Consider the following 10412-nt stretch of genomic DNA (forward strand, 5'->3'; position numbering starts at 1 on the left):
TGTTTGGAGGACCGTTATGAATTTTCCAGGTTTTCTATAATCATTGATCACAAGAAAAAAATGAACATAAAAACAACAGAATCTGTTCTTCAGAGATGTTAATTCGGTTATTCTCAGTGTCCTTCATTCCTAAGTATATGATGCCTGTATCTGTCTCTGTCAGCATCTAATCTTCTGAAAGGCATCACCTGGGCTCGTAAACATCCCACACAGCCTAGACATTCCAGCAGTGTTTGCTCAGTTAACTTTAGTTGAAATTGGCCTCACCAGACAGCCTCTTCTGGTCCTGCGGCTGCTCCACGCTGCTGTTGCCTCGGTCCATCACTAGCAAAGACAAAATCTCTATGCTCCTCATCTGCGATCGCTCTGGCATGTGCACAGCTGGCTTTGCTGGGGATGACGCCTCTCGGGGGAACAAGTTTCCGTCCATAATAGGCCACTCCTGACAACAGGGTGTCATGGTAGGCTTGGGACAGTCACGTGGGCGATGAGGCCACAGCAAAGCTCAGCATCCTGACCCTCAAGTGCCCCACGGAGCACGGCATCATCACCAACCAGGACGACATGGTATGGAGAAGACAGGCACCAACCACAGCTTCTACAATGAGCTGTGCATGGTCCCCAAGGAGTACGCCCTGCTGCTGACCGAGGCCCCACTGAACCCTGAGGCCTACCCTGAGAAGATGACTCAGATCTCCTTTGAGACCTTCAACACTCCGGCCGTGTGCATGACCGTGCAGGCTGTGCTGTCCCTGTAGCCTCTGGCCACACCACTGGTACTGTCCTGGACTCTGGAGATGGGGTCACCCACACTGTGCCCATCTACCAGGAGTATGTGCCTCCCCCCCCATGCCCTGCCCCACGCCATCCTGCGTCTGGACCACGGTGGCCGGGACCTGACTGACTACCTCATGAAGATGCTCCCGGAGCATGACCACAGCTTCACCATCACCGCCCAGTGGGAAATCATGCGTGAAATCAAGGAGCAGCTCGGCCACGTCGCCCTGGATTTGGAGCAGGAGATGGCTACCGCAGTGTCCTCCTCCTCCCTGGAGAACAGCTGTGAGTTGCCCTACCGTCAGGTGATCAGCAACCACAATAAACAGTTCTGTGGTCCAGAGGCACTCTTCCAGCCCTCCTCCTGGGTATGGAGTCCTGTGGCATCCGGGAGATCACCTTCAACTCCATCCTGAAGGGTGACATCTGGGGAGACCATCGTGTACCCCACACTGCCCACAGGATGCAGAGGGAGATCACCAGCACTGTCTCCCAGCAGGATCAAGATCAAGATCAACCCTCCTCCTGAACACAAGTACTAGGTGCGGATCGGGGGCTCTATCCTGGCTTTCCAGTTGATGTGGATCAGCAAGCGGGAGTATGACGAGGCCCACCCCTCCATCGTCCAACGCAAATGCTTCTAAATGGACTGCAAGCATACCCATAGAATTTGCTGCATAAGTTCATTCAAGAGTATAAATTTGCCCTAGCAAGTGTGCACACCTCATGCTAGCCTCATGAAACTGGAATAGCCTTTGAAAAGAAATTTGTCCTTGAAGTTTGTATCTGCTATCAGCCCTGGATTGTACAACTTGCTGATTTTGACCTTCTGTTTAAGTTAACTGTTCCTTTGGTTTATGTTTAATATCCTGTACGTATCTTTGATTTAAACCCCCAATACATGCAGCTCTGTCACTACCTCACTACTGAGAGTTTGCGAGCCCATGAGTTTCTTGACCTGTGCAGGGTATTCGTGTGTAAGAGCTGCTTATTCCAGGATTTCTTTAGAGGCTGGCAAGAGTCCTGAGCCAGCTGGCATTTGTCTTTGGTGTCTGACGGTGTTGGGAAGGTCCCAACCTTAGAACCCACTTTCCTTTCTTACCTCACAATTTCCTGCCAGAATACCTGGTGGTTGTTACTTCCCTTGAGATGGAAAATGGTTTGCATTTACACCTATAAATGTATTCATCCTTTCAATATATGTAAGGTTTTCGTATGCAATTCCCAATTCTTTAAGAGATGACAGCAAATGTTGGTTTTCTACTGTCACGTGAGAACATTTGGTCCCAGCAACATTTGGTCATTGTGAGGGAAATAAAAGTACTGCAGTAAACAACGACAACAAATTCAGTTGATTGTTCGGGTGGAGGTAAACCACACAAAATTTTGTCACTCCTAAGATTAAAAAAATAACTAGGGCTTCCCTGGTGGCACAGTGGTTGAGAGTCTGCCTGCCGATGCAGGGGACACAGGTTCGTGCCCCGGTCCGGGAAGACCCCACATGCCGCGGAGCTGCTGGACCCATGAGCCATGGCCACTGAGCCTGCGCGTCCGGAGCCTGTGCTCCGCAACGGGAGAGGCCACAGCAGTGAAAGGCCCGCATATCGCAAAAATAAATAAATAAATAAAACCAATCCTTAAAATTTTTGTCTTCAAAAATCCTCCAAATGGCTCAAATTTTCAAAAGAAAGAATAAGGGATTATGAGAAAGAAGAGAGAGAAACTTTCAACCTGCTTCCTTTAGAAGTTACAATTAATTCTCTTATCAGTTCAAGAATTTATTTCATTCTATGTAACTTTCTCCAACTTTTAGTTTAAATCTTTTTTGTACATTTTTCAATAACTTTCCCTTCTTCTTTTGGACTCTGAGTTGAATCATATCATTACGATTCTAGGCAGAAAGTTTCAGAACAGTTGGACATTGGGATATTACAGCATTCAGAATAATTTATTCTACATCATTAATATATACTGCACATCTACTTAGCCTAAAATTTTGACAAAGTCTTTGCCAAAGGCTGAGAGAAAGCAGTTCCCAGAGAAGGAAGAAAAGAAATTTCATTCTAGCTGGCTAGACTAGATAGCATCTTGATTTACTATTAAGGTCCACAAATATTGGCAAGTAATGATTTTTGTGTAAATTTTACACTTTGATGTGTACAGAGGCTATGGAGCATTTTATATGAAGTAATAATATTAAGTATTTTGATTGAACTAATGACTGCTTAATCTGACATCTAAGGAAATAAACAACACTAAATATGACACACTCACCCTTTATGGACTTAAATTCTGGGACAGTCCAAGTTGCCATTTTTGCTGATCTTTGTGGATAGAAGATTGAGTTACTTTATTAGCAACAACAAGACTTTCAATCTTCAGTTGACAAATTATGTGGCCACTTCTGGAAAGATTGCTCAAGTCTTTCTTATTATTAACCTATCATAACTCTGATTTTTAAAATAAAAGCTTATTTCTTATTGAATTTTCATTGAAACAAACATGCCTGTTATCAGTTGTGTTCAGGGACTCACAACTTGATAGATGACTAAATGTCTCTCTTTCCTTGGATCCTCTCTCCCCTTTATCAACTCTCTTTATATAAGAGTTGTTCCCATCAGATGAATGGCTTTGAATAGCAATATTTATATATTTCAGTGGCCTGTAACAACATGGTTCTTTTTTTTTTTAAAGTGCCGATATAATCAACGAACAAAAATCACATAAAAAAAAGAAAAGAAAAAAATGACACACTACTGTTGATTATAAGTTTTTAACATTTTTAAATACTCAAAATACCTGCTTTCAAAGAATGACAGAAAAGTGGAATGAAAAATGGACTGATTTGCATGGTCAGGCCAGTGGATACAGAGAAGGCACCATCTTCTGTGTTTCTCCAACTCTTTGGGAGTCTTGGTGAGCCTAAGCTTGCTTGCATGTAGCAATGTAAATTGAATACAGTGTAAATTGGATTTGAATGAATCTCCAGCCAGACAAAGCAGTTTTCTCTTTGACCACTTCAAAGGAAAAGTCATAGTCAAATCAGTTGGTTCCTGCAATTTTTAAAAAGTTGCAAGAGCTTTTAATACAATTTAACAAAATGGAAGGGAATGAGAGAAAGCATTCTCTCTCACATACACTCAAAATCTTCTCTTTTCCTCTCTCAGGTACAAACACTTGTAGAAATACAAATGTTTATTTGCTGTTTTTATTGTTTTAAATAATAATAACTAACATTTACAAAATTCTTACCAAGTGATAGGCAATGTTTTATCCCCTTTATATTATATATAGGGGATATATAAAGTATGAATTTATGCTATATTTATAAATATATACTATAAATATATACTACATTTATAAATATATATATAAAGTATAAATACACACTATATATATAAAGTGTAATATATATACTAAAGTGTATACATTAGTATAAAGACTAATCTTCACACAACCCAGTGAAGTAACTGTTATTATCCTGCTTAGTAGAGAAGGAAACAGGCAAAGGAATATTAACTTACATCCTCAAGGTCACACAGCTGGTAAGTAGCTGGTGGGATTCAAATCCAGGCGTCTACACCAGAGTGTGGGTTTGTGAGGTTGATGTGTTTCCCTCTCCCTGTTGTAGCCTTCTTGAATGTAGAGACTTCCTTATTCAGCTACAGAATAGAAATGACCCTGGTTTCAGAGGCACTCAGGTCTAGATTCTGATTTCAAACTCTGAGAATTCATAAATTATTGTAGACTGGCTAAAAAAAAAAAAAAAAAAGTCCTGATTTATAGTTTTACTTGCTCTCCATGATGTAGATACTTCTGACGTGACTGATTTTTAGGTTACCTGTAACTTAACAACTGGCTTGCAAAATTCTTGAAATTCTAATAATCAGCTCTTGCAAGCTGATCCGAGAAGGCTCCAGCTGATGGAGAATCAGCAATTGAACGGTTTTGTTCAAACTCGGGTCACCATCATCTAGAACAGTGACATGAGGCGGTTGCTTGTTCATATTTATTAAATGAAGGAATGAAAATGCCTCAGCTTCTCATACTCTCAGTTCACTGTATCAGTAAAATATTCATAACTAGTAGTATCAGATGGGTTGCTGAATGGATCAAATGTTAGCTGAAAAAATGTCTGCAAAACGCCCAGCTAAATGCCCGGAACTTAATGGAACATACATGTTCATTCCTGTCCTTTTGGATTACTACTCCTTACAAAGTGTCTTCTACCTAGAGGGAAGCGAATGAGTGAATGAACAAGTGAACAACTGAATGCATTGGTAAGGAGCATCAGTTTCAGATAGGAATGGGTGACTTTAGTCTTTATCAATCAACGTGTAATGGAGGGAAGTATGTGGCAGCATTCACGTTTTCGTGACTTCACCATAATTTTTTTTTTTTTTTTTCATTACGCGGACCTCTCACTGTTGTGGCCTCTCCCGTTGCGGAGCACAGGCTCCGGACGCGCAGGCCCAGCGGCCATGGCTCACGGGCCTAGCCTCTCCACGGTATGTGGGATCTTCCCGGACCGGGGCACGAACCCGTGTCCCCTGCATCGGCAGGCGGACTCTCAACCACTGCGCCACCAGGGAAGCCCTCACCATAATTTTAAATGTCCCTCTTGTCTTAGCCCAGGAATGTGAATTCAAATGCCAACAGAGGCCAAGCTGTTAAATGATTAAAATATGCTCAAGGGGAAAAAAGTTGGGATTAAAACAAACTGAAGATCACACACTCACCATATAGGCACACACATTTAAACATTTTTAGACTTCTGTGTGAGCCAAATAAAACATGTCTTGGACTAGGTATGGCTCATGGACTCCCAGCATTCCACCTTTGTTTTTGTAATGTTGAAAAGCATGGACTCTGGGGCCAACACTGGCCTGATTTGAAATCTGGTTGTGCTACTTACTGGCTAGTGGTCTTAAGGCAAGTTACTTAAACACTCTGGGGCCATATCCAAGGGGTGGAAGTGACCCCCAGAGGCTCTAGCAGCGACTATGAGGACAGGCAGGCATATGATGAACTCTTAATCCCCATATAACTCCCAGGCAAGAGGTAGGGAGGTAGGGACAGTTTTACTTGACCCTTTTCCTTCTGCACATCGACCAGGAGGAAAACATGTCTCCATGCTGTTATTGGAGACTCTCTAGTATAATAACTGGTTCTCAAACTTGGATGCCCATTAGAATCACCTGGAGAGCTAAAAAAGTGATTCCTGGATTCCGAGCCCTGTACTTTATGTAATTGATCTGGGGAATGGCTTGGCATCAGATGATTCTAACATGCAACTTCGATTAAGAAACACAGTCTTGGGCCTCCCTGGTGGTGCAGTGGTTGAGAGTCCGCCTGCCGATGCAGGGGACACGGGTTCATGCCCTGGTCCAGGAAGATCCCACATGCCGCAGAGCAACTAAGCCTGTGTGCCACAACTACTGAGCCTGCTCTCTAGAGCCTGCAAGCCACAACCACTGAGCCCACATGCCACAACTACTGAAGCCCGCATGCCTACAGCCCGTGTTCTGCAACAAGAGAAAGCCACTACAATGAGAAGCCTGTGCATTGCAACGAAGACCCAATGCAGCCAAAAATAAATAAATAAATAAAAAAGAAATCAACTCCTTAAAACAAAACAACAAAAAAAAAACACCACAGTCCTAAAAGATGGAAGGAGGAAAATAATTATATGATTTTCAGGGGACTTTATGTGAATTACTTTAATGTACCTTTATAGCAGGCTATTTTCTTTAACAAATGAATGCACAAAGGCTTTCCACTGGACTTCAAATATTTAAAAAACAACAGCCATTAAAAAAACCCAGTTTGGTCTCATGTACACTTGCATTTATTCAAACTGTTTTCTGTTTAAAAAAATGAATTCTGCCTTCATGAGACATATAGGATGACATATGATTGTTGCTTTAAAACGTGAATGTTCTGTCAGTCATCTCTCTAGGCTTGAATTCTGCCTTGCCCTCTGGATGAACTCCCACCAAGATAAAGCTTAAGTGTCTCACCTAATTTGCCAGGAGGCTGCTTACCTATTTAGGTTAGGGTACCAGAGTTGATGAGAAATTCTTTGGGAAGCCAAGCACAAGTTTTTGCTTTCAACTATTTATAGCAATCAGCTGGATTTTCCAGTCCCTCATTAGATCAATCATGGCCATTGTCTTACAGTTGAGTGGGAAATCGTTACAGGTGGAAGAAGGCAAGATGCCTCTAATTCAGCAGAGGCCCCCCTAACAGGAAATCTGCGAGGAATTATAATCAAATAGGAGACTTGTCAGGGGAATGGGGTTGTTTCCAAGGCAGGATTTCTGAAGCCTTTCTGGATTCTGGGTTGAACATAAAATAAAAGGTAGAGAGAAACTGCAGCAAACCCACATAGACAAAGAGAAGACAATGCTTTCTTTCAGGTATATTGCTAGTCTGGTGGTGGGTTTTCAGCTTTTGCTGAAATGCCACTTGGTACCGACACATTTAGATTTGGAGGGGGCTTATCTTTTTTATGGGCCATTTATTTGGGAATGTGTTTTACAGGTGGCCCTGTTTCTGGTTCCAGACCCTGGGCTTATGTAGCATAGTATGCTGCACGTCTTTGCAGCTGAATCAAGTGTCACATATTATGGGCTGCTGGTAGCCAATAATTTGGGAAGTTCTTTTTTCCTCTCTCTGCTTTTTCCCTGGCCTATTGAGCCATGACAGTCAAAAGCCAGCTGAACCCATCATAAGGGGGAAGGCAAGAGGGAAATTACTGGGCTCCAGATTTCTGCTTGGGCCCCTTACGTGGGCTCTGGGGTGACCCTAGGAGCAGATGGGTCTGATTTGGCATCACTCCCATTAAAACCTGCCTCAGAAATCAGTTTATTTGAAGGAGTTAATGAAAGTGCTAGATATTTTCTACCCACTGGTAGAGGGAAAAGTAGTGCACACGTCTGAATAAATAACTGAAAATGGCTTCTCACTGTTCAGGAAGTACAATCAATTTGAAATTAGGATTATGGAAACATCTGCGAAAATTCAAGTGTCATCTCAATTTGGGCTCATTCAGATCCTGTATTTTTCAACTTCCCAAGCAGTGCATTTAAAATCTAATCCTAATTAACACACATAGTTTAATTATAGCCAACAAAATATTCTACAAAAATTGTGTGTGCTGGTTGGGGGGATGGGTGGGGAGGGAGGAGGTGAGGGGGAAGCCAGACAAACGTTCCCTGATTGTAAAAATTCTTGTTTGGTTAATAATATAAATCCTCAAGATTTATAACACACACTGAAGTTTGCTGATCAGGAATCAAAGTCACATAAAAAAGCGTGGAGCCTCCTTGTGTCCTAGACCTACATTTTTTCCTTCTTTCTATTTCTTGTTAACCTGGAAAGAACAAAAGCGTTGTTAGTTTGGCTCATACACTCTCGTTTGGGGAGAACTTTGTTGCTTTGTTTATTTTTTTCCCCTCTGATCAGAAGATAAACCTTTATGGTTGTGTTTGAGTACAAAGAAAGACATAAATCTACTTGCATAAAGCAAACTTTATGGTCTGTTGTTTTAGTGTTGAGGAACACCTCTAAGGATTTGAAGGTTTTACTGAGAGGCATCCAACATTTTTGGATGCTTTATTGGAAACTCATCCTGATCAACCAAACACAGCAATCAACCATCTTGCAGAATTATTGGGAGGTGATTTCCCCTCCCAAACCTGGCAGAAGTGGAATGTGCAAAGGGAACATAAATTTAAAGAAAAGAGAACAAAAATCAAGCAAACAAGGGAGAAAAAAACCAATCTAGAAGCTAAAAAAATAATTTTAACTAAAATTAACTCTGGGAGAGAGCCTAAAAATCCTAGTTGGCTTAGACTTTGTTATTTTGCATCATTATTTTGATCAATTATAAACATAAGGGAAAAAAGGAAGATTTAAAAATTTCCTTAGGTACTTTGTTCCTCTGCTACTCATGTTAAAATACAGAGGACTAACTTCTACCCTAGATTCTGTCTGCAGAATTTAATGATGTCCCTATTGTTGAAAAAAGAAAAACAGTCAAATTCTTGGTGTCATTCTGAAAATTTACTGTGATATTGGCTGTAATGAAATTTGACCCTCTGTTAGTGTTAAGCAAGTCTACGTTTCTGTGGATATGGTGTTGATATTTCTTAGGTTAATACCATTGTAATTTCTCACACTAACCCCAGTCTTGAAGACAAAATTCATTTTCATTCTTTTACATGCATTTCATTTGCTTTTTATCATGCTTTTTTTTTCAAAATTCATTTTCTTTAGGATTTAATAGTCTGTACACTTGCCTTGTCTATAAGTCAATTCCATTCCTTTGTCCATCAAAATTTGTAAGAATTTATAACAATGGGGCAGTTTTCAATTGGTTAATAGTGGTGAATGAATTACAGAGGGTATGCTATGACATTTTGTTGAAGAGAATCTACATTTCTTTGCAGAAACCAGTATCTCAGAAAGACCTGTACCGTAAGAATGTAAGGTATTTCTATACTTACAGGATAAGGTTTAAAGACTAAAATCAACCTAGAAAAGTGGTCTGCAGAGTAAAATTTGATTAAATTTTATTGAATAGTAATGCTAACAATTTTTAAAAATCAATTCTTAGTCTTTCATTTTTCTCTCTCTTCTTCCTCTATCTCTTTTTTGTTGTTGTTGTTTGTTTTTTTGTGGTACGCGGGCCTCTCACTGTTGTGGCATCTCCCGTTGCGGAGCACAGGCTCTGGACGCACAGGCTCAGTGGCCATGGCTCACAGGCCCAGCTGCTCCACAGCATGTGGGATCTTCCCGGACCGGGGCACGAACCCATGTCCCCTGCATTGGCAGGCGGATTCTCAACCACTGCACCACCAGGGAAGCCCTTCTCTCTCTTTTCTAGTCCCTTGCCCTCCAAACTGAAGAAAGAGATCATTCATTCCTATCTTTGTCATAGAGCCTAGCACAGGACCTGGCACATAACAAGAAAGCAATAAACACAAATTAAATAAAAGAATTAATTCTACTATTCATTGATTTCCATGGTGAAATTAGAGATATGATTTTTGGCTGGGTGTAGGAAGGTAGCTATAGAATTAAGCGTAATAATCTTCTGGTGGAAAAGGTAGAAAATTATTACGTCATTTTAAATTTTATTTATTTATTATTTTTTTTGGTGGCATCATGGGGCTTGCAGGATCTTAGTTCCCCGACCAGGGATTGAACCCCGGGCCATGGCAGTGAAAACGCAGAGTCCTAACCACTGGACCACCAGGAAATTCCCTATAAGCCATTTTTATAAATGACATTTTATAATGGTAATTGTCAAAGCAAGTCACAAAGTAAGAATGAAGAAACTGCAAAGGATTTGGAACTTAGGCATTGGCATCAAATCTGTATTCAAATCTCATGCCTCCCTCTTATTAGCTGTGTGATGTAGCAAGTTACCAACCTCTGTAAACCTTGGTTTCCTCATCTATAATGTGAACCTAGGGTTTTAGTAAGAATCAAATGAGATATTGCTTGTCAAGTCCTCAGCAAAGTGCCTAGTTTAAGATCATACACTGAAGTGATTATTATTAGTTAGAAATATCTTCATTTTTGGCATAATAATTTAAAGGTCTGAAGGAAAAAATACCAACAGCTGA

General features: G+C 41.0%; 1 pseudogene; it reads left to right on the plus strand.

The window, feature by feature from the left end:
- Positions 1 to 326: 326 nt before the first annotated feature.
- On the plus strand, positions 327 to 1421 carry LOC131757223 (actin, cytoplasmic 2-like; annotated as a pseudogene).
- The last annotated feature ends 8991 nt before the right edge of the window (positions 1422 to 10412 follow it).

The sequence above is a fragment of the Kogia breviceps genome, chromosome 5, assembly GCF_026419965.1.
Source record: "Kogia breviceps isolate mKogBre1 chromosome 5, mKogBre1 haplotype 1, whole genome shotgun sequence".
Lineage (NCBI taxonomy): Eukaryota > Metazoa > Chordata > Mammalia > Artiodactyla > Physeteridae > Kogia > Kogia breviceps.